Source organism: Microtus oregoni, unplaced genomic scaffold (genome assembly GCF_018167655.1).
Source record: "Microtus oregoni isolate MIOR12 unplaced genomic scaffold, Mior012 000005F_ref0000423, whole genome shotgun sequence".
NCBI lineage: Eukaryota > Metazoa > Chordata > Mammalia > Rodentia > Cricetidae > Microtus > Microtus oregoni.
Window position 1 is genome coordinate 8,296,103 of NW_024543064.1, and position 24,106 is coordinate 8,320,208.

Here is a 24,106-nt window from a genome sequence, read left to right on the forward strand (position 1 = left end):
GTCCCCAGACTGAGGGCAACAGTAACACATGAGTCAGGGACACTTGTCCCCATCCACAGAGCCTCAGGAGCCTGTTGAATGTACAAGCCAATGGATAGCAGTCCTGGCCCCACTCACCAGAGTGGGAAGCCTGGCCAGTGAAAGAACTATGAAATATGGGCCCCTCCTCTCCCTGACCTGTCGCCATGCTCAGACGGGGTGGTTTCAGTGAGGTCTCATCCGAGGGACCAGTGGTGTCTCACCTCTTGGACACTTGGAGCGTAATGTCTGCACTGAGGTTGCCCTCTCACACTGAGATGATCACGTCCTCATTGTGATCAGTTGTCCTGGAGGGCACTGCAGCTTAGCCTGCAGAAAATGACCTTGAGTTAGCACTGGGTCACTTCCTTAGGAAAAAATATGTTTAAAAGTTGCCCCGAGTTCCTTTGTAGTCAGGATGGTTTGTCTAAAAGAGAACCGGTGTCTGTCCCTGAGCTTGGAAGAAATCCAGAAATCTTAGACAGGGGCGCTCCTTTCCTGTTCTTCCCAGCATGCCAGGTTTGTGGCATTTGGTGCCTTTGAGGGCCTTGCCTTTGGAGAAGCACCTAGGACCCCTGCTGGGAGCTGACCAGTCACCCGCAGGACCAGTTATAGTAAGGAGCAGCAGGGCTGCGTCCTGCCACCTGGTTGCCTGTACGGCTAGCTTTACCCGAAATAATTATACGGAAACTATTTTTTTGAACACTGTCTGGCCCATTAGTTTTAGCCTTTTATTGGCTAGCTTTTACATATTTGTCTAACCCATTTTTAATAATCTGTGTAGCCCACGAGGTGGCTTACTAGGAAAGATCTTAACCTATGTTTGTCTGGAGCAGGAGAATCATGGTGACTCTCTGATTCAGCTTCTTTCTCCCAGCATTCTGTTTTGTTTACTCCGCCCACCTAAGGGTTGGCCTATCAAATGGGCCATAGGCAGTTTTTTTATTAATTAACCAATGAAAGCAACAGATTAAAAAAATCACTCCCACAACCAGTGGCTTTCACGGTCCAGGCCTGACATGGCTGCCCCCATCAGAACTGTGTTCGCTGCTGCACCATGCTCTGGACACATTTTAATGTCTATTTTTATATATGATCCCAGAGGCCATATTTAGTGCCACGTTTTATATACAGGCCACCATAATTGATATCATGTCTCCTGATTTAATGAAGGTTTCCTGTAGATTTGTTAATTAAAATGTGAGAAAACGTCCATCAGTGGCTTCATGTGTCTTTTCTTCCCTTCTGCTTCACTTACTGTGGGAATGTGCAGAGATCTCAGAGTGCCAGGCACAGTGGCACACACATTTAATTCCCGCACTTGGGAGACAGGCTGGGGGATCTCTGGGAGTTTGAGGCCAGCCAGGGACACAGTGAGACCCTGTCTCCAAAACAAATCTCATTGCAGGCCTTTGGGACAGTGCAGTGTGGTAGGGGCACTCATTACCAGCGATGAATCTGGGTACTGTTTGCACAGCGTTGATGGGCTATGTTGGCTGGTCTCGTGTCAGTTTGATACAAGCTAGAGTCACTGGAAAGAACCTTAATTGAGACAGTGCCTCTGTAGGCCTGGGCTGTGGGCAAGCACGAAGGGCATTTTCTTAGTGATTGATGTGGGAGGGCCCAGCCTGTGATGGGTGATGTCATCACTGGGTGGTAGTCCTGGGTTTTATAAAAAAGGCTGAGCAAGCCATGGGGAGCAAACCAATAAGCAGCACCCCTCCATGGCATGACCTCTGCATCAGCTCCAGCCTTCAGCTCCCTGCCCTATTTAGGTCCTCTCTTGTCTTCTAGTGATGAACAGTGATGTGGAAGTGTAAGCCAAGTGAATCCTTTCCTCCCCCCACAAGTTGCTGGTGTTATCCCAGCAGTAGTAACCCTGCCTTAGGAAAGGTGGTAGGGACCATTCAGAGCCAGCTAGCCAGACCGCATTAACCTCATTTCCCTCTATCCTTCCCTACTTACATTTTTCTGCTGCTAGGTCACCACGCTGATGGATTAGGAGCAGGTAGTAGATGGAGTGAGTTTACGTTTTGGCTAGGCGTTTGGCAATATATCCTTATGAACGAGGCAGAGATATGTGGGATGGATATCACTGTAGCTAGATAAATTCCTGAGGCTGAACGCACCGTGGGAGACAGCTGACTGATCAGTGTGTCAGCAGCAGCAGGGAAGGCAGCCTTCAACGGCACGTTCGAGTGAGCCCTGCCTTCTGCCCTTTGCCCAGCTAGATTCAACACCTGCTATTAGCAACCGGAGTAAGGCAGCTGGGATGGGAGCTCTCAGGAGCCCAGGAGGAAGGGCTTCTGGAGGGGCTGGTAATTAGGGGGCTCAGGAATTAGATGGGTCAAGAGAACAGTGAGCGTTAATAAATGCAGAGAGAGCTGTCGGGTCTCCCAGACCGCGGCCTGTGATTGGGAAGGAGCTGACCTGTGACAGGAGAGCGATGTGCCTGTGGGTGTTTTATGAATGACGCTAGGCTGATGGTCACACGCCTCTACCGTCTGAGTCAGATTTTTCCTGCTTACCCAGTGACTAGCAGGGAATCGCACTCCAGGCACCTCAGGCTTTTCCCATTCCCGTCGGGTTGGTCACTGGGATCCCCCCAGTCTCCTGGGGACCAGAAGTCAGGGATTTTAGGTTGGCCTTTGGTCCTCCCATTCACCAGCCGTAAGGTCATTTCTGCTGCCTGGTGCTGGGCTTCAGGCCTGGAATTCACTCTGCTTCTCTCAATGGGTTCTGGAAACCGCTTCCTGCTGACAGGTACCATGGGCCTGTGGGGCACACCCTGCCACCCCATACCCATTTCTGCCCTGGCTCGGCGAACTATCCTTTCTGTGGTCTCTGTGCACCTCTGCTGCTCAGAGCTGCCCTCCTTCCATGCCGTTGCTGAACCTTTGCACAGTGTCCTGCCTAGAAGACCTTGGAAGCTTGGGGCTGGCCTGCTCTGGGGCTAGAGGGACTGATGTACGAATCCAATGTTTGCTGTTTTACTTTCTGCCACTTCTGCATTAATAACCAGACCCACACCCGGGATCTGGCCCTAAGCTCAGACTGAGACAGTGATGACCTTGGCGAAGGTTACTGTGGTCCACGAGATGAATGGGCGAACAAGGAGGCAGTGCCTGCTCATCCCCGCATTGGGCCTGAACCTGCAAGCCTTGTTCGCCATGGAAAGAGTCAACGTGGAGCCAGATCAAGGACGTATCATAGAGCGATGCACGCGGACTTCAGAGAAGCCGTTGACAGGATGTGGAAAGCAGAGTGAAGATAGGGTTGGGAGCCAACTTCATTTTTAGGTGAGCGTGTGTGTGTGTGTGTGTGTGTGTGTGTGTGATGGGTAACAGCTGCAGCAGAGATTTTCCTTTTTCCCAGCGTGGGAACCATATTTTGAAGGTGTTATTAACAAACTGGATCTTGTCCAAGAAGCATTTGGAAGAAGGGTGAGGACACGTAAAACCACGTTAGCCTGGAGACCCAAAAGGACGCTGTCTTGGGGGAAGAGTGATTGGGCTGGGTACGTTGTGTTCAAAGAGGACAACCGGGGCATGCAGATGGGACGTTTCAGCTCTGGTGTTGAAAAGAACTTCTCGGGGTCCGGAGAGATGGTTCAGAGGTTAAGAGCCACTGGCTGCTCTTCCAGAGGTCCTGAGTTCAATTCCCAGCAACCACATGGTGGCTCACAACCATCTGTAATGAGATCTGGTGTCCTCTTCTGGCGTGCGGGCATACATGGAGGCAGAACGTTGTATACATAATAAATAAATAAATAAATAAATCTTTAAAAAAAAAAAAAAGAAAGGAACTTCTCTAGCCATGAGTGGAAACACTGAGCGGGGCAGGTACTCAGAGCATCCCAGCGGGTGCTGAGTTTCCCATAACTACAGGCATTCAAGGGAAAAAGCCATGGCTTGTCTAGAAGACCGAGCTCAGAGTCACATCAGAGAGAGCTCGGATGAGACAACCGGGGTCCTCTGACCTGTGCTATGGTTATTCTGCTGGAGAGTTGCCTCCCAGACCTGCTCAGACCTGGCAGTTGGGAACAGAGGGAACCCAGGGTACAAGGGCCATTTGACATTTCAGCTTCTCAGTGCCCTCCCGGCTGTGTTGACTGATACTCCCGTCCTGTTTTGCTTGTCTTTGAAAAACTGCATGCAGACTCACATCCAAACCCATGTCCGTGCTGCTGGCTTCACTCTCAACGGCCTTGGAGGTGAGGCTGCTGACAGCTGCTCTCTCTCCCGTGTGCCCACTGCTAATGGACTGCCGGCCTCGTTCATTACTGGCTGCGGACCATGCAGGCTGATGTAAAAGCAATGCCTCTGGCAAGAGCCCGCACTTGCTCTCAGCCTGCTGACGTTTGTGCTTCCCTCCCGTGGTGAATGACCAAACCACGGCACCAAAGGGTGGTGAAGCCTGGTCAGGTTCTGCCTGAGGCCCTGGTGAGGGGCTGAGCCTGGCTCTTCGAGAGCTCACCAGAGCTCAGCAGAGGTAGGCAGCTGTAACCGGGAGACACTCTTGTGGTAATATTTTGTTTGTGATCTAACAAAAAAAGCTTGCCTGAAGATCAGACTGCAGAGCTAAGCAATTTGTTAGCCATAGATGCTAGACAGTGGTGGCACACACCTTTAATCCCAGCATTTGGGAGGCAGAGGCAGAAGGATCTCTGTGAGTTCGAGGTCACTCTGGGCTATGTGAAATTGAGTCCAGTCTAAAAGAGAAACAGAGGCAGGTGGTGCTGGCTCACACCTTTAATTCCAGTACTTGGGAGTCTCAGGTTTTCAATTCCAACTCTAGGAAGGTGGAGACAGGAAGGGATATGACTGGGCAGAGGAGTATAAGGCGGGAGGAGACAGGAAAGGATATGACTGGGCAGAGGAGTATAAGGCGGGAGGAGACAGGAAGGGATATGACGGGGCAGAGGAGTATAAGGCGGGAGGAGACAGGAAGGGATATGACTGGGCAGAGGAGTATAAGGCGGGAGGAGACAGGAGCTCAGGGCATCCATTCAGTCTGAGGAGTCCTAGAGATAGGATCGTGCATTCAGTCTGAGGACTTATAGAGACCTCATTGGATCTGAGGACTTCAAAGAGGAAAGAACTAGTGGCTGCTGCTCTGCTTCTCTGATCTTTCAGCTTTCACCCCCTAGTATCTGACTCCAGGTTTTTATTATTAAGACCAATTAGATTCATGTAGCACACTTTCTCCTACCAGCCCCGCCCTGCCCCCCAAGATGTAGATGTTCTAGAGGACCTAGTGAGTGTCTAGGTCACATGCTCCCCACCAAGCTGGGTGGAGAATAGAGGAAATTGATCTGGTCTCCGTGGGTGTGATTAAGGGCATGCCTCAAAGTTCATAATCAATGCTTCAGCCATAACCTTGCTTCTGCATTTTACAGTACAGTTAGAATCACCTCCATAGGTTTTCTGGTTTTCAGCCAGATTTTGTTTGTTTGTTTTGAGAAAGTGTTTCTCTGTGTAGCTTTGGAGACTTTGCTGGAATTCGCTCTGTAGATCAGACTGGCCTCTAACTCACAGAGATCCGCCTGCCTCTGCCTTCTGAGTGCTGGGATAAAGGTGTGCGCCACCACTGCCCGGCAAGAGTTATTCTCAGACAAGAAGAGAGAAACTGCTGAGTCAAGATCACACAGGAGCTAGCAATGAAGCTCAGATTCCTAGCCAAGCTGTGTGTGTAGCCTCAACCAGCCTGCCTACCGAATTTAATACCCAACTAACCTGCCTCTCTCTCCTAAGCCAGACCCATTACTGAGGCTGGGTGGCCACTGGGCCTCTGGCACACACCTCAGACCCACTGCTAACATGGGCTCCAGCAGCTCCTTGATGTCCTGCTGGATGCCTGGCCCCATTGCTAAGATACAGCCAGATTTAACAAGAGAATTCCAGCGTGTGTTCTGTATCTGTTTGTTAGTGTGTTTATTGTCAATGGCCCCCAGCAGATGGATGGTGGCTGGGCAAGTGAGACGATGTCTATCTTGGCACCTGCACAGTGCTGGGCACAAGTGACAGAGGTGGGCCTCAATAGCGAGTCACGGAATGACCAAAGGGTGTGGGAGTGGCTAGGCCCTGTGGGGCAGGTTTGAAGACCACGCTGACATATTACACAGCTGGCTGACACAGAGCAGTGAGGACAGGGGAATTCCACTCAGGGCTGGAAGTGGACGTGAACTATGGACTCCGAGGGTCTCTTAAGGTTGAGCTCCTGTTCTGGAAACCTGTGCATAATTAAAGTGCAGGATAAATGAGAAGGACGATGGTAAAGTTGCCATTTATTGCTCGCTTGCTGCGTGCCAGGCCTCGTCCTAAAGCTTAACGACGTTGTTTTAATGTTCCTAACAGCTCCATGAATAGGGGATTGAGGTCTTTTTTCATAAGACAAAAAGCTGAGCAAAGGGACATGATTAAGTTTGCCCAGGTCTCCCAGCTAGTGAGAGAGCCGCGTCTGTGCCCATGTGGACTTCCTTCCATGGACCCTTGTCCTGTCGCTGGGTCCCTCACAGCGTCTTGCACGTGAGTTCTCCATGAGGAAGGCGAAATAGGACTGACAGTGGTGGAGTCCTCAGAGGGCCAGAGTCCCTCATGGCCTTCCCGTGGCCACAGTGGTCAATTAAGGTTTTATTGATTTTTATTGAGCTCTACATTTTTCTTTGCTCCCCTCCCTAACTCTCCCCTTCCCTTCAACCCTCTTCCAAGGTCCCCATGCTCCCAATTTACTCAGGAGATCTTGTCTTTTTCTACTACCTGTGTAGATTAGATCTATGCAAGTCTCTCTTAGTGTCCGAATTGTTGTCTAAGTTCTCTGGGATTGTGGTTTGTAGACTGGCTTTCTTTGCTTTATGTTTATTTATTTATTTATTTTTTTTAAAGATTTATTTATTATGTATACAACATTCTGCCTCCATGTATGCCCGCACGCCAGAAGAGGGCGCCAAATCTCATTACAGATGGTTGTGAGCCACCATATGGTTGCTGGGAATTGAACTCAGGACCTTTTGGAAGAACAGCCAGTGCTCTTAACCGCTGAGCCATCTCTCCAGCCCTGCTTTATGTTTAAAAACCACCTATGAGTGAGTACATGTGATAATTGTCTTTCTGTATCTGGGTTACCCCACTCAAAATGATGTTTTCTAGCTCTGTCCATTTGCCTGCAAATTTCAAGATGTCGTTACTGTTTTCTGCTGTGTAGTACTCCATTGTGTAAATGTACCACATTTTCCTTATCCATTCTTCGGTCGAGGGGGATTTAGGTTGTTTCCAGGTTCTGGCTATGACAAACAAAGCTACTATGAACATAGTTGAGCACATGTCCTTGTGGCACGGTTGAACATCCTTTGCATATATACCCGAAAACAGTATTCTGGGTCTTGAGGAAGGTTGTTTCCTAATTTTCTGAGAAATCGCCACACTGTTATCCAAAGGGGTTGTACCAGCTTGCACTCCCACCAGTAATGCAGGAGTGTTCCCTTTACCTACATCCCCTCCAGCATAAGTTGTCATCAGTGTTTTTGATCTTGGCCATTCTTTTTTTTTAAAAAAAAATATTTATTTATTTATTATGGGTACAATATTCTGTTTGCATATATGCCTGCAGGCTAGAAGAGGGCACCAGATCTCATTACAAATGGTTGTGAGCCACCATCTGGTTGCTGGGAATTGAACTCAGGTCCTTTGGAAGAGCACGCAATGCTCTTAACCGCTGAGCCATCTCTCCAGCCCCCCCCCCCCGATCTTGGCCATTCTTACAGGTGTAAGATGGAATCTCAGAGTTGTTTTGATTTGCATTTCTTTGATGACTAAGGATGTTGAACATTTCTTTAAGTGTTGAGAATTCTCTGCTTAGGTCTGTACTCCATTTTTTTTTTTTTTTTTTGGTTTTTCGAGACAGGGTTTCTCTGTGGCTTGACCAGGCTGGCCTCGAACTCACAGAGATCCTCCTGCCTCTGCCTCCCAAGTGCTGGGATTAAAGGTGTGCGCCACCACCGCCCAGCTGTACTCCATCTTTTAAATTGGATTATTTGTTCTTTTGATGACCAATTTCTTGAGTTCTTTGTTTATTTTGGAGATCAGACCTCTGTCTGATGTGGGGTTAGTGAAGATCGTTTCCTATTCTGTAGGCTGTTGTTTTATCTTGTTGACTGTGTCCTTTGCTTTACAGAAGCTTTTCAGTTTCAGGAGGTCCCATTTATTAATTGTTTCTCTCAGTGTCTGTGCTACTGGGGTTCTATTTAGGAAGTAGTCTCCTTTGTCAATGAGTTCCAGTGTATTTTCCACTTTCTCTTCCATGAGGTTCAGTGTGGTTGGTTTTAGGTTGAAGTCTTTGATCCATTTGGACTTGAGTTTTGTGCATGGTGATAGATATGGGTCTATTTTCATTCTTCTTCATGTTAATAACCAGTTATGTCAGCACCATTTGTTAAATATGCTTTCTTTTTTCCATTTGATATTTTTTGCTTCTTTGTCAAAAGTCAGGTATTCCAAAATGTGTGGATTGATATCCAGGTCTTCTATTCGGTTCCATTGGTCCTCCTGTCTGTTTTTATGCCAATGCCAGGCCATTTCCAGTACTGTAGCTCTGTAGTAGAGTTTGAAGTCAGGAATTGTGATGCCTCCAGAAATTCTTTTTCTTTCTTTCTTTTTTTAAAAAAGATTTATTTATTTATTTATTTATTTATTTATTTATTTATTATGTATACAGTGTTCTGTCTGTCTGTGTGCTTGCTGGCCAGAAGAGGGCACCAGATCTCATTACAGATGGCTGTGAGCCACCATGTAGTTGCTGGGAATTGAACTCAGGACCTCTGGAAGAGCAGCCAGTGCTCTTAACCTCTGAGTCATCTCTCCAACCCCAACAAAAATTCTTTTATTGTACAGGATTGTTTTCGCTATCCTGGTTTTTTTTTTCTTTTCCATATGAAGTTGAGTACCATTCTTTCAAGGTCTGTTGTGGCGGACCTCTCGACCGGCGAGAAAGAATAACCACCACATCAGGATTTTACTCAGATCACGCTTTACTGGAGTACCCTTGATTGATGGGGAGCAGGAAACGAGGGGGGCAGGGAGCGAAGGGGCAAGAAGGGAAGGGCAGGGAGAGCATGAAGCGAAGGAGCAGGGAGCAAAGGGGCAGGGAGCTAAGGGGAGAGGCAGCAGGAAGTAAAGGGGCAAAGGGCACTTAGGCAGTTGCTTAAATAGGGAAATGGCACATGGGTCACCCTGTGATTGGCTGCCACCAACAGCTGACATCAGACTGCATCGGGATAGGCTCAAGGATCCTCATCCACCTCGCATGCGGGAAGCGGGTGACAAGCAGCTCTCAAAGGCATAGCCAAATATGGAGTTGTTTATTTCCAACAAGACAGGATGTCGGGCGCCATCTTGTAATGGCGATCCTGTCCGGCTCACTACAGTCTGTGAAGAATTTTGCTGGGCATTGCGTTGAATCTGTAGCTTGCTTTTGGTAGGATTGCCATTTTTACTATGTTAATTCTGCCTACCCAAGAGCATGGGAGATCTTTTCACTTTCTGGTGTCTTCTTCAGTTTCTTTCTTTAAAGATTTAACATTCTTTTTTTAAAAATATTTATTTATTATGTATACAGTATTCTGCTGACCAGACCTCATTACAGATGGTTGTGAGCCACCATGTGGTTGCTGGGAATTGAACTCAGGACCTTTGGAAGAACAGGCAGTGCTCTTAACCGCTGAGCCATCTCTCCAGCCCAAGATTTAACATTCTTGTCATACAAGTCTTCCATTTGTTTGGTTAGAGTTACTCCGAGATATTTTATGCTATTTGGGGCTATTGTGAAGGATGATGTTTCTCTGATTTCTTTCCCAGCCCTTATATCATCTGTGTACAGGAGAGCTATTGATTTTTTTTTTTGAGTTAATCTTATATCCTGCTACATTACTGAAAGTGTTTATGAGTCGTAGAAGTTCCTTGGTAGAAAGAATTTTTAGGGTTGCTTATATAAACTATCATATCATCAGCAAATAGTGAGAGTCTGACTTCTTTTCCAATTTGTATCCTCTTGGTTTCTTTTTGTTGTCTTATTGCTCTAGCTAGGACCTCAAGAACTATATTGAATAGATATGGAGAGAGCGGACAACCTTGTCTTGTTCCTGATTTCATTGGGATTTCTGGGAGTTTTTCTCCCAGCAATCCAGGTGGAAGTGGTGAACAGGAGAAAGGACTTCTGAGGAGTCCCTCCTGTCCTGACACTGGTCTACAGGGTTCCATTCTTCAAAGTGAGCTCCCTTTGGGCACTCTGCCCTCGGCCTCCAGTTGTCATCTCAGAGGCCAGCTCAGTGGTGATAGAGGTAAGTCTACATTATTATTCTGGGTGGTGGAGGCCAAATTTCAGTTCAGATCCTGTCCATCTTTGATTATTGCTCACCTCAGTTGGAGAGGAAGGCCCATCCTCAAGTTAAATTTGGGCTCCTGCCCCTCCATCTGCCCTCAGTTTTCTCTTTTTTCCATAGTCACCTGGCCACTGGTGGCCCAGTGGCTTTGCCTGGTGAGAATGCAGCCAGCCACCAGGGGGCAGTGGAGAAGACTTCAGGTTACCTTCAGAGAGTTTCATGAGCATAAGGGATGTGGAGATGCCCATTGGGTAAGCATGCTCATGTTAGGGAAAGGCAGTGACATCGTCAGCTTAGAACAGACAGCAAGAGCTACAGTGGATGGCGTCGAGGTCATCTGCTGATTGGAGCGGACCAGGAGGGGCTTCTGGGAAGAGATGGCAATAGGCGGAGCTCAGGGTTCCTAGGAAGAGTTAGCATGGAGAGGTGCTGGTGGGCTGGAGCAGCCATCTTCACAGCTGGAGAAAACCCCTGCCTGCTGCCAAGACCACGCTTTGGCCGTCTCCTTTGATGGCATAGCCAGACAACTGTTGTGCTTAGGCAGATGTGCCAAAGGTTCCCTCATCACTGCCAAGGTCAAAGCCGGCCAAGGAGTGATTGATACCTTGTTGAGAAACAAGCAGAAGGCGATAGCAGGGCATTTAATCACCCTAGGCTACCGGTCCCGAGTCCAGAGTAATGGCCTTGAGTTATGAGGCCCTGGGAGAGCATTGCAGGAAGAAGGTCCTGAGCCTGCATCTACTGAGGACAAGCGGTTCATTTCTGTTGTCTCAGGCGCTCAGCTTTTTTGTTAGGCCATCGCAATGGTTGCTACACGCTTGGGTTAACACATAGTTCTCTGTAGCAACCAAGGACATCCCATTCAGAGCCTTTCTCTTTTGTTTTGTTTTTTGAGACAAAGTTTCTCTGTATAGCCTTGAATGTCTCGTTCCTTGCTCTGTAGACCAGGTTGACCTCGAACTCGGAGATCCGCCTGCCTCTTCGGAGCCTTTCTTGCAGGAGAGAGCCAAGCCTGTTTTTGTTCAGGTGGGAGAAGTTGAGGTGCCAGCCTCAGGGTCAGAGGTTATCCATGTGACTACTCACCTAAATGCTCCCCAGTTCTGGGCCCTGCCAGGAGCAGTACTGGGTGGAGAGGCTGACCGTGCTGCAGAGGGTCTTCTGGGACCCCTCAGTTCAGGGCCACATCTTGGCCTATAGTCTGGGTTCAACAAGGCAAGCCTATCTCCAGAACGCCCAAGTCCATTTTACCAAGGTTGTTAGCATATCTCTAAGTCCATGAGCCTCTGTGTGCACACATATGCGAGACCATTTGGAAGTTTGTGTCACCCTTAGTATCAAAAATTCTCAGAACCCAGTGCTACGAGTTCCGCCTTGTAGAACAGTCTCAATTACCAGATAACCAATCTCGGAGCAGTCCTGGGAAGGATGCAGGGAAACCACGGGGACTCTGAGCAAATGATAGCCCAGAGCGGCTCCAGGCAGAGGCAGAGAGATATGGCTCTTCTTTATCCTGTCAGTTCAGAGCTGCGGCTGGCTGGCTGCAGAGCCTGGCTGCTCTGCTCAGAAGAGCCATTCCTCCCTGAAGAAAAACTGCAGCAGGGGACCGGATGAAGGCGAAGATAGGCAAATCCCTCAAGTGAGGCTGAGCCTGTGTAATCTGCGCCTCAGGCCGTATGATGGATGCCATGGAGCTGGCCCAGCCAGAGCTGTGAGGAAAATCCCTGCCTCCTCGGAGGACCAATCTCCTAGAGGAAGCTCGGCCAGGCCCTGCGGCCCTACTGCTTGTGCCCGGGGTCGCGGCATGCATCTCTCCCGTTGATGAAGTAACAGCAGCCGGCCACAGTCACATAAAGCCCAGCTCTGACAGTCACTGGTATCCAGGCTTTGGGAGAATACGTAGGTCTCTCACCCAGCCCTCTTGTGCCCTGATGTGGCAATGTAACTCGTGTCAAGATGGTCGGAGGGATTAGGTGACTCCTTCAAGGTCACCTAGCCACCTGGAGGCAGTGCCACAGAGAACGCATTTTTTTTCCTGACCCTAAGTGCAGCATTCTTTGGGTTAAAGTCTTTCTCTTTGTCACTGCTTCTCCTTTCTTCTGAAGGCAAGAGAGGAGGCATGATTTTCTTTCTTTTCTTTTTTTATATAAATCTCATTTTCAATTTAACTGTCTCAAAATGTTGAAAGAGCCACAGCTGCCTCTTTTGCTATTGTCTCTCCCGTTCTATCCCTGCTTTGTCTCGTTCCCCTCCCTAACCTTTCCTCAGTTCCCCCCAGCACCCCCTTTGCTCTCTGGCACCCAACCAGCTTCCCAAACCGGCTGCACTGGGTGTTAGCGAGCAGGAAGAAGAGGCAGGGCATAGGAGCCCCACTGGGGAGAGGGGCTCAGGGATTCTCTTTGAGAGATGGGCAATTTGATCATTAGCTTTGTCAATGCAAGTCACCTCAGCCATCCCTGAGATCTGGAGCTGGCTTCAGGCTGCAGCAGCCTTGGGTGGAGACCTACAGACGCGCACCACACCCTCTGGCTTCCAATTCTTCTGCCCTGTCACCTGAATTGGCTTCATACAAGCTGATTGTCACATTGGAGCAATGCCACGACCCAGTTTATTAATGAGGAAGCTGAGGATTCTTCAGCAGGGTTAGTGCCTTGCTGATTACATCCCAAGATTCAGCAACCCAAGAACACAGCACCAGTGGCGGAGCTGGACTCAGGGACTGGGTCGTTTGACTCCTAGCCCGGTGCTTTTCCCACTATGCTCTGTGGCCTGGGCCAGCATCCCTTCTGTATGTTGTCATAGCCTCCAGAAGGCAGGACTGAGGCTGGGGGATCTGTGGCCTCCCAGACCTCTTGAAACCAGGGGTCAGCCCACCAGAGTTCTGAATACAACCAAGAGGCCAGCATGATCTGCCTCACAAGGCGACAGTGGCTTGAGATGGCTCCCCAGGTGAGGATAACCGCCAACCAGCAAGGAGCCACTGATTGGGAGATAATCTCCCTGAGAAATGATGAGCGCCAGTTGCTTCCGCAGCTGCAGGGCTGCATCTGGGCCCCGGTGCTGATGTGTGCACCACCCCCAGATCCACATTGTCATTGGCTTGTTGTAAAAACAGATGTTACTGTTCCCCGTTCCTGTCTCTTTGTCTCTAATAGGCACTTAAACACTGGAGGGGGAGCCAGCAGCGGAGACAGAAATCATGTGACTCTCTTTCAGGCTTTGTCTGGGAGGGTAGGCTACTGCAAGAATTGGGATTTGGGAGTGGGTGTGTGGGAGAACCAGCCCCTGCCCTGAATGCTTCTGGGAATGTCCTGGGAGAAGCTAGGTGACACAGGACAGTGGGTATTAAGGGGTACTTAGAGGAGCTGCCTTTAGGACTGGCCCCCAAGCTTAAGCTAGAGGGAGGGGGTGCTGGCCTTCTGGCCTTCTGCTTCCCAGAGTTTGGAGACTTGGAAGGGGTCAAGGGCTGATGAGCTTGAAGTGTTTTGTAACAGTTCTCATCTGGGCCTTATCTATCTATCCATTCATCTATGCACCCGTGCGTGTGTGCATTCGTCCAGTTCATCTACTGTGCCTACATCGTCCCTGCATCTACTGCACATTCTGCATCTGGCAGCAGCATGCAGGTTTTGCAGGTAAAGCATTTCCTGAAAAAGACTAGGCACCCCTTATGTCCGCTCAGCCATGACCATGATTTAATGGGAGCTTGGAGCCCTTCCTGCCCCCGAACTGCCCTGAATCAACCTGCCTCAGTACCCTGAGCTCTATCATCCATCAGCCTTGGGGACGGAAGCCATCCTATTTCCCAGAGGTCCGTGCTAAAATGCTGGCGTGTAACCGAGAAGGTTCTCAAAGAGGAAAAAAAAAAAGTCCATGTGTCATTGTGGAGAGCAGCGGGTCAGGCCTGGGCACGAGATGAACAGGTTCCAGTGGGAGAAGGATGAGGAGCATCCGGCCAATGGATGTCGCTTTGAGAAAGGAAATCTGAGGGATGTCCCAGGAACACTGGGGATTAACAGGAGTGGGTGCATCTCCTGGGGAGACCTAAAGCATGCTCCCTTAAACTATTGTGTCTGCCTTTTTGCCTAGAGATCCTCAAGGTCTCCAAGGCAAATACCTGTCTAGGATTGATTTAATTAGTATGTAAGTACTCTGCCCACGCGTGCACGTGCAAGCCAGAAGAGGGCATCAGACCCTGTTATAGATGGCTGTGACCACCGTGGGTGCTGGGAATTGAACTCAGGACCTCTGGAAGAGCAGAAGAGTAGCCAGTGTTCTTAACCTCTAAGCCATCATCTCTTCAGCCCTAAGGGAGGGAAAGTATGCTATATTCTACTGACCCCTAAAACTGGGGTGCTCAGAGATTGACTCTGTTCCTACAGATCCTGCAGATCTCATAGGGCAGAGTGGCAAGGGGAGAGGCTTTGTCTGTTCGATCATCTCCCCAACACCTCCAGTCTTCTCTGGCCCCGAACCCACTCCTCGGGTCTGTGGTTTTCCCCACTGAGCGGAGGTGAGGCTGGGCCCTGCCGGGTTGTTGAGGGTGGAGAGTAATCTGCTCCACTTAGACAGTTTTCATTTTGTTTTGCTTTGAGACAAGTCTAGAACAAGAAACATAGATCAGGTTGATCTTGAACTTTCAGCAATCCTCCTGCCTCTGCTTCCAGAATATGGGATTTACAGGTGCCACCATATCTAGCCACCCGGATAATTTCCATGAGAAAACCTAGTCATTGGGTTGGGAGCTGGGGAGACTCTGCTGGGCTGTTCCCTTCACCTGCTGGGTGGTAGCACACTGGGGAGGTGTCCAGCAGGCAGAGATGCCCTTGGTAATCTGACTAGTTAATATTCAGAGCCCATGTTACCATCTTGTAGCAGAGAGTTTCTGGGGTGGGCGGTGGGGGGGGGGAGTCCCTTTGCGAAGCACATTGAATTTCACTTTAAATGATTTCCATAAAGACAAATATTATTATCGGTGATAATTCTCGGTGGTGCGAGAGTGTAGGGTGGGGATGGTCGGGCACATACAGAGGTGACCGCAGCCTGTGCCTCCAGTCCCTGTGGCCCACACTCTATCCTGCTCCAAAAAGCACTGAGGGGTCCTGTCCAGCATCTCCGCAAGCCTCTTGGACCCTGTCTTCCTCGTGTCCCCTCCAGCAGCCCTGCCTTCATATGAACACAATTTTGGTAGCTTAGCCTCACTCCTCACCCCCCAAGTGACAGGAGATTGAATGACAAACACGGTCCAGAGAAAATGCAAGGACAATGGCCAGGCACCCTCAATGGCTGCCTGGTCTCTGGTGGTCCTTTCTTCTCAACTCTTTGTCCCACTTATCCACCCTGGCTCCTTGCTTGCCTCGTGTACACTTTATACACATTTTCTCCTTTTGTGGTGCTGTGGGTTGAACCCAGGACCTCGCACATATGAGGCGAGTGCTCCATACTGAGCTACGTTCCCAGCTCCTCTTGTGTGCAAAAGAGGTGCTCTGGGGAGCAGAGAACTTTGGTCAGAGGGGAACATATAAAAACTTAAGAGCAAAGAGCCCCGAGAAGCTGGACAATCATCTCATCTCTAAACAGGACTTCTGCTCCAACAGCCGTGCACGGTAACTGTCTTAACCACAGCCTGTGTCTGGGGCCCGGGTCACTGGCCTTTAAAGCATTCCTTCACAGAACTAATGTCTAGTGTCAGAAGTCCATCCAGCAGTCGCTCCTGCTGGGGACACGAGAAGGGGGACAGTGTGGGCACGGATTAAACAGGCACATGTGCTTGTGGTTGAATGACACAAACTGTGTGCTCTGCTCGAAGCAGGTGACACCTCCGTGCAGAAGCTTCCCCCAAACCCTCAGAAAGGTAGCAGCTCCTGCTTGGGTAGCTGTAGGATCATGCATGCTCTGTTCGGGGGCAGGGCTTAGGGAGCCGAGGGCAGCGGGTGCTCCCAGTGGCCTTCTGGTGGGATGTGGAATCAGTGCCTTCTTCATCATGAGCTTTTTATTTTTTCCTTTGAGACAGGACATTGCTCTACAGCTGTGACTGGCCTCTAACTCTCCACCCGTCTTCCTCAGTACAGGGATTCCAGTGGTTGCCACCCCTCTGAGCCACAATATGCATTTCATTGCTGACATATTGCTAACTTATGTAGACCAGGCTAGCTCATAGATCTTCCTAAAGGCCTCTGCCACCATGCCTAGCCACAATCACAGTTTGCTTCACCCCCCCCCCCCCCCAAGATAGGGTCTCTCTGTGTAACTTTGGATGTCTTGGAACTTGCTCTGTAAGTTCAAGGCTGGCCTTGAACTCACAGAGATTCATTCGCCTGCTTCTGCCTCCCAAGTGCTGGGATTAAAGGTGTGCACCACTACCACCCTGCTTCTTTTTTATTTTAAAATTATATCTGTTTAGTTTGTGAGTATGTGTGAGTGCCATGCCATGTATGTAGACTTGGGTCTCTCTAACATGTGGGTCCTGGGCATTGAACTTGGGTCGTTAGGTTTGGTAGCAAGTGCCTTTACCTACTGAGCCATCTTGCCAGTGCTTGTCATGTCTCTCTTCCTTTCCAGAGCTTGAGTCTGCCTTCCTACTCCTCGACGCTGGTCGGGCTTTTGACTTACTGACTGGTTGGATGGGATATAAGGCCAAACCTGGGGTCTTGAGGCTTCTATCCTGTCCCTCTTGAAACTTTTGGAGCTGGTCACACAGTGGACTGTTTGTTCAGTCCTCTCTAAGGAAGAGGAGCCACGTGACACAGGGTATGAGCACCCCAGCTGAGGTCCCTGTGCCACCCAGAAGATGCCAGCACACAAACACAGGTGTGAGAGCTGTGTGTCCCAGCCGTACGCTGGCCATAGCCACACTAACCCAACTTCCTGGCCGAGAGCATGTGAACAGCTGTCATCCTAAGCCCATAAATCTCGTGATGGTTTATTTACACAGCAATCACAACACACACACACACACACGCACTCACACGCCACACACGCCTGAGCACTCACTAGTCAGTGCCACATTCTACTGGGGTGGGACCGCACCCTCACAAGCTCTGCCCCTTCTGTCTAGAAGCTTCAAAAGCAACTTTCTTCCCGAGATTTGTTTCTTTCCTCATTCTCCCTGGTTTCCAGGGCTGGCACGACAGTGCCCATTGCTCTTTATTAGTTTAATATATGTTGAAGCCTCCAGATAGATGCTGGGGCCCAGGTGGAGCAGACGGGATGTGACTAAGTTCTGGGGGATGATTGATAATGAGTAGGGACTGGAAAATCAATTGTGTTAATTCCTGGTCTGTCACTGGGACCGAGAATTAATGAGAAAATCTGTCTAACTTAATGGTATTTACACATTATACAGAGTGTGATAAAATTGTCTGCAGGTGCTGCCTGGCATCCCAATTATACCAGGACTGCGCAGCTGAGGGGCAGCCCAGGACCCAGGCTGGGCATGGAAAGCCTCCCTAGGCTCCTTTAACTTCCTCACTAACTTTGGAGCAGGTTCTAAGCTCCTGAGTGAATGTCACTGGCATAGGTGGTTCCTGCCAAGCGTGGGCCACCCAGCTGGCATAGAATCAGGGATGGGTTAAAGGGTACACTTCAGGTCCGCTTTGGGGATGTGTACGCTGTCACCAAAACACATGCATGGGTCAGGTGTGGTGGTGCACATCTTTAATCTAAGCACTGGAGAGGCAGAGGCAGGCCGATCTCTAGGAGTGCAAGGCTAGACAGGGCTATGTGAGACTCCCTAAACAATAAAACACTTTGAGAATTACTCAAAGGAAGAAACGTTAATTTTAGCTCACAGTTTCAAGAGACTCAGTTCATAGCACTCGGCTTTGTTGATGCTGGGCCTTGATGAGCTTAGAATGTTATGGCAGCAGGTATATGTAGTGCCGTTCAGTTCATGGTAGACAGGAAGGAGGGAGGGAGGGAGAGAGGGAAGGAGGGAGGGAGGGAGAGGGAGGGAAGGAGGGAGGGAGGGAGAGAGAGAGCATTTGACGCGTGAGCTCCCAGTGGGTAACCATCTAGAAGCCATGAAGGAAGCGGAACAGTGGTCGAAGAGAACTTGAACTTACGTGCTGGCAGAATCTGTGATTTAGGGACGTGGTCCTCCTGAACTCCCAGTCCTGTTCTCCCAGGGAGTCCTGCAACATACCCACAGGGGAGGTCACTATGGGAAGGCTGTCTTGAATCACATTCTGGATGCTGCAGGAAGAGCCTGCTTTGGGGCATGTGCCTGCTTCTGTGAAACTGCAGACAGGGCTGGTTCTGGGGAGATGTGATAGCTAGCCTTCAGATGGTCCCCAGGAAGGTATCTGGGACATCTTCAGCCCTTATTAGTAATTCCCCGGTGCTAACTAGTAATTCCCTCTCTTATGCTGAAGAGGCTGTCTGATTTGGGGAACCAATGAGATCATATGGCCACTCAGCCTTGTGCTCACTCTGCGGAGCCTTTCCCCTGGGTGGGGAGGGTGCTACTGGGGGAATAAGGTCAAATGCCAGCTTCATATAGGAAGCCTGGGCCGTGCTGTTTTATCACAGTCCCTGAGCCAAATTGTTCCCCAGTTTCTGATGCCCAGAAACTGGCAAAGGTAAAGATGTTTAAGTTGCTGAATGTGGGGTTCACTTTTACAGAGGGGGCAAATTACAGTTAGGGAGTGAAGTGGGCAGGCAGAGCCAGGGTGACCATATCCTCCTGAAGCATGCATTCATAAAAGCCTTCCTTGTGCCTTTCCTATGCTTCCACCTTAGTTTGAAACATTTGTTTATTATGTATATGTGTGTGTGCCTGTGTGTGGTATGTGCATGTGAGTGTAGTTGCCTGAGGAAGCCAGAAGAGATCGTAGGATCCCCTGGAGCTGGAGTTAAAGGTGGGAGTGAGCTGCCCAGTGTGGGTGCTGGGAATCAGAGTCGGAGCCTCTGCCAGAGCAGCTATGCATCCTTAACTGATTACCCATCTGTTTAGCTCCCTGCCTTTAAAAAAAAAACTCTCTGGGTATATACATGTGAGTGCAGGTGCCTGTGGAGCCCAGAGGTGTCAGACCCCCCCAGAACTGGACTTACAGGCGGTTGGGAGCCACCTGATTGTTTGTAAAGTTTTTTTTTTAATTTTTTAAAAAATTTAAATCACAAATGATAATGGGAGTGGCCATGAGCATCTGAGGTGCACCTGTGGAAATGAGAGGACTGCTTTGTGGCGCTAGTTCTCTCTGTCCACCTTGTGGGACCCTGAGGTTGAACTCAGGTCATCAGCCTCGGCAACAAGAGCCTTTACCATCTCACTGGCCCATTGTCCTGGTTTCTGCCCAAGTGAAATCCCTCCTGTGTTTTGCTGTTCCTGAGCACACGGCCCCCTGTGAAGGTTCTTAGGGTGGCTTTTGTCACCTTTTTAGGCACCCTGAGGACCCTCTATTCCTAGATGGATAACTGAGGGAAGGGAGCAACACAGAGTATGGAACGTGAATGACATCAGCCCTTTCCTTACTTGCTCCCTGGTACCCAGAGGATGCTCAGTGTGGATGGGTGGCAACCTTGGGGAGGAAGAGGGGGTCTGTATGCAGCTTCATTCACAGTGGGGCAGGAGAGGGCAGAGCTTGGTTGGTAGGAGACACTCAGGCTCCTGATTGGTCCCTGTGGTCAGTTTTGGGGGTGTCCATCTAGCCCACAAGATCCTTCTTCTTACCTACTACCCCAGAGCACCCTTGGTCTGGGGATGAGACATCACTTTGGAGGTTCCTGTGTCAGTGTGTCCCCGACACCCTCTCTTCCTGAATCCTGTTCTTCCTTGCCTGATGTTTCTCTGCTCACCAGACAGCTCTCCGGGTCTCTGCCCTTCCTCCCTGAAGGGCAGAGGAGCAATAGTCAGACAAATGTGACTTCTGAATCAGGTTTAAAGGTCTTTTCCCAGAGACCCTGAGCTCATTTCTTCTTTCTGTGTCTCCAAAGTGCCAAAGCAGCAATTCTGATTTCAAATGCCCCGAGCAGGGGTACAGCCGAGCTTTTTATTGCACACGATGAATTTGTTATGTGGGGATTCTTTGGCCTGAACGGCGGCTTAACGACCAGCATTGCCCTGCTTCGTAGCCTGGCCAGTGCTCAGAGGCCAGAGGGCCTCTTTGTCTGCTTGCTTTCTGAGAGGAAGCCTGGCAGGGTCTGTGAGCATTTGGGCCAGAGAATTCCCCTGCAGGCTCCCCTGCTATGGCCCATCGTCTGCTCTGATTTGTGGAGAGCCTTGCAGGCTCAGAGACCTCAAGACATTTGGCCACCATCCCACAGCAAGGGAGAACAGGGCTAAGGTTTGCTGCTAGGGCTATCTGATTTCAAGAGCCTGCTCTGAATTGCCAGCCCCAAATGCCCCAATCTGTGAATCCCTGGCCTGGGCACTTTATGGGCAATGAGTGCCCTCCTTCTCCCAGCCTGTCGTCCTTCCAGAGGCCTCTTGGACTTTGCATAGGATTAGCCAGAAATAGAACAAATGAAGCCTGGGGCTGAGTTGCCTGGGTCCTCAACAGCCCTGTTCCTCAGCTTCCAGAAGCAAATCGGAGCCCTAGCAGTTGCTGTTTATCCAAATCTTCCACCTGTCACAGGCAGAGGGAGGGGTGGCCGCCCAGCTTTATCTCCCAGAACTCTGCAGAGCCCGTGAAACCTGCGAGCCAGCCGAGGAGAACGAGATTAAAGACGAAAAGGATTAGAATCTACAGGGCTCCTGCGCTCTGCAGAGTCTCTCTCTGAAGCGCCTCTACGATCTCTCTATTAGACAGATGGGCAAAGCCAGCTGCAGCCGTGGTCAAGGCGCAGAGATGAGGAGGCAGGAGTTTGGAAAGGAGTAAAACAGAAGGGATTGCAGGTACAGAAAGAAGAGGGATGTGTAGGGTAGACATGGACGCCGCGTCCAGGCTGAGGTCATCCTGGCCCCCCCCCCCCCCCGCCTGTGACAGGTGGAAGATTTTCCCTGCATGGCATGCTGCTCCCACATTCAGAGCTTTTAAGACTGTTACTAGTACAAATAATCAAATATATTTTTCTTATTTTTAATTACGTGTCTATGGGTGGGCGCATTTGTACCAGGTAACAGGTGCGGAGGTGAGAGGACAACTGGCAGGAGTCAGTACTCGGCCTTTGTCATGTGGGTCCCCAGTTGGAACCCGGGGTGTCAGGCTTGGCAGTAGGTGCCTTTGCCCTCCGAGCCTTCTCTCCCGTCTAATCGTGGATTCCTCATGGGAAGGGAATCGGGGCTCATCTCACGGCTGAAATGAAGAAGAAGCATCGCAGGGTTCTTCCCTTGCCTCTGTCACTTAGGAGCTGTGTGGCACAAGCTACTGTTTGCCTTGTCTGTGCATCAGTTTTCTGATCTGTAAAATGGGAGGGAGCACCTACTTCATAAGGCTTTGAAAAGACTTAGTATTTTCTCTTTGTTGGAACTAACCTAACATAGGAGGTCCTGCAAAAAGGTGGGCCCATATTCTAGTCCCTGGTGAGATGTGGCCGTGAAGAGAGGATGGGGTGCAGCAGATGAAGTGGGTAGTGGGGATCTGGTGCCCACACGGAAGCTGCCAAAATTATGATTCAGATAAAGGGTCCTGGGGATGGTTCTAGTGATTGCAGACTGACCCCCCAGGATAGCCCAGTCATGAGGCTGACTGCCAGGAATACAGGCAAAGCTGGGAGCAGCGGCAGGCGACTTCAGAGATCAGATCATGACATGGCCATTTAGACTTGTTCACTCTGGGAAGTACCCCAGGCAGGGCCACACAGCAAGATCCTGTTTCAAAAGAACAAAAACAAAAGAAGCCACAATCATCAGATAGGGATTGGGGTGCTGAGTACAGTAAGAGAGACAGGTTAGACACCTGTAAGGTACTCTGGGTCATTGTGTAGCTTGGTCCTGAGTGGGTTCAGAAATTAGGGGCTGCAGGGGCTACAATGAGCAGAACTAATGGTAAAGGCTTTAAAAGATGTAAAGACTGTGGGGTAAACTCTCTCCTGTGCCCATTGTTAAGGGGACAGTTCGGTGGCTTTAAGGAGCTCTATGTACTGTGCCGGACACAAGGGACCACCCTTATGTCGGGAAGTCTTTGATGTGGCCTTTTCTGGAAGTGTCTGCCTGCCTGAGGACTCCCACCAGCCTGCCTCCCTGATCACATCAGGGGCATGTTGGGAGGAGGGGGAGACGAGGAGGCAGCTCAAACCCGCTTCTTCCCTCCTTCAAGGAGAGGTGTTAAAATGATCCACCTTTGAGGTTCCCTCTCCGCTTCAAAGACCCACGGCAGCTCTGCGGATGCCGCCGGAACAACACGGCATGAAAGGGAGTTATCAATAGCTACCTGGGGCCGGGGAACTCATAAACCTTTCATTAGTGTTACATCAGTGCCGGCTCAAGTCCTCGGCAGTAGATTTAGGCTGGATGACAGATGTCTCCATAAAACGTTGTCTTGGAAAATTAGGGAAATGGAAGGAGCTTTGGTAGAGGATTTCCCAGGAGCCCCCATTCTGAGCCTCTTCCGTACTTTCCCAGGGATCCAAGTGTGGTCAGGAGGGGGCGTGGCTCAGAGAGACGCCTCCTGAGCCAGTCTTCAGGGAGGACACGGGTCACAGCTCTGTCCACCATGGGAGCACCTCTAATCACCAGGCTGACTTCACGGTCCCTTTTTTGTTCATCTCAGCTACAGGGGAAGCAAGAGTCAGCTTTCCAGATGTTTCTTTGAGAGGAGGAAAAGAAGACTGGCTATCAGCAGGATCCGAGGCAGAATGGAGCCTTAAAGCCCAGCTAGACCTCAAGTTAGAAACCAGAGCAGGGCTTTCTCTGGCTAATGAGACCCACTAACTCCAGCACCCAGCGTCCTGCTACAGAATGGTTAACAGCTCCCTGCATGCTATGCTCTTCATCTAGGATTTATCTTTATATTATCCTAATCATTACCTTCGTATTGTGCAGATAACCAAACAGACCCAAGAGTTTCATTCCAGGACATACTGGGCTACCTTGTGAGGTCTGTGTCAGGCTGAGCTACATAGTCAGGGCTTGTCCTGATTTCGTGTCTGTGGCTGTGATAAAACCCCCTCAACCAAAAGCAACGTAGGGGCAAAAGGGTTTATTATAGTTCCATCATGGTGGGGAAGTCATTGCATCAAGAGCTTGAGATAGCTGGTCACTTCAGATCTACGATCTCCAGCAGAGAGAAAATAAGTACACAGGACTCTTTTGCAGGCTCCACCTCCAAAGCAGGCTATAGTGCCACCCACATTCGCAGCAATCAAGACAGTCTCTATAGACACACCCACAGGCCAACACAATTGTAGACAGTCCCTCACTGAGACTATTCCAGGTAATTGTAGCTTGCTTTGAATAGACAATTGGAACTAACCATCACAACCCCTAACTTTGAAAAAAATATTTAATGTATATCTGTATTACAAATGTAACAGCCTTTGGGATTTTCTTTGTTTCTTTCTTTGTTTCCTTCTTTCTTTGTTTGTTTCTTTCTTCCTTGATTTCTTTCTGGTTACATTTTACTATTGTAAAAAACCATTTGTTTTGGAGTGGGGGATGGGGAAGAAGTGATTTGCCTAAGGTAACACAGCTAGAAGATGACAAGGACGGGATCTGGTTCCCCAGCTCAGGAGCTGTTTTTCTAGTACTAGAAACCGACCCAGGTCCTCACACACACCACAGGGCTCTCCAACTGAAACACATTTCCAGCCCCTTTTCCATTTTATTTTGCAGCAAGA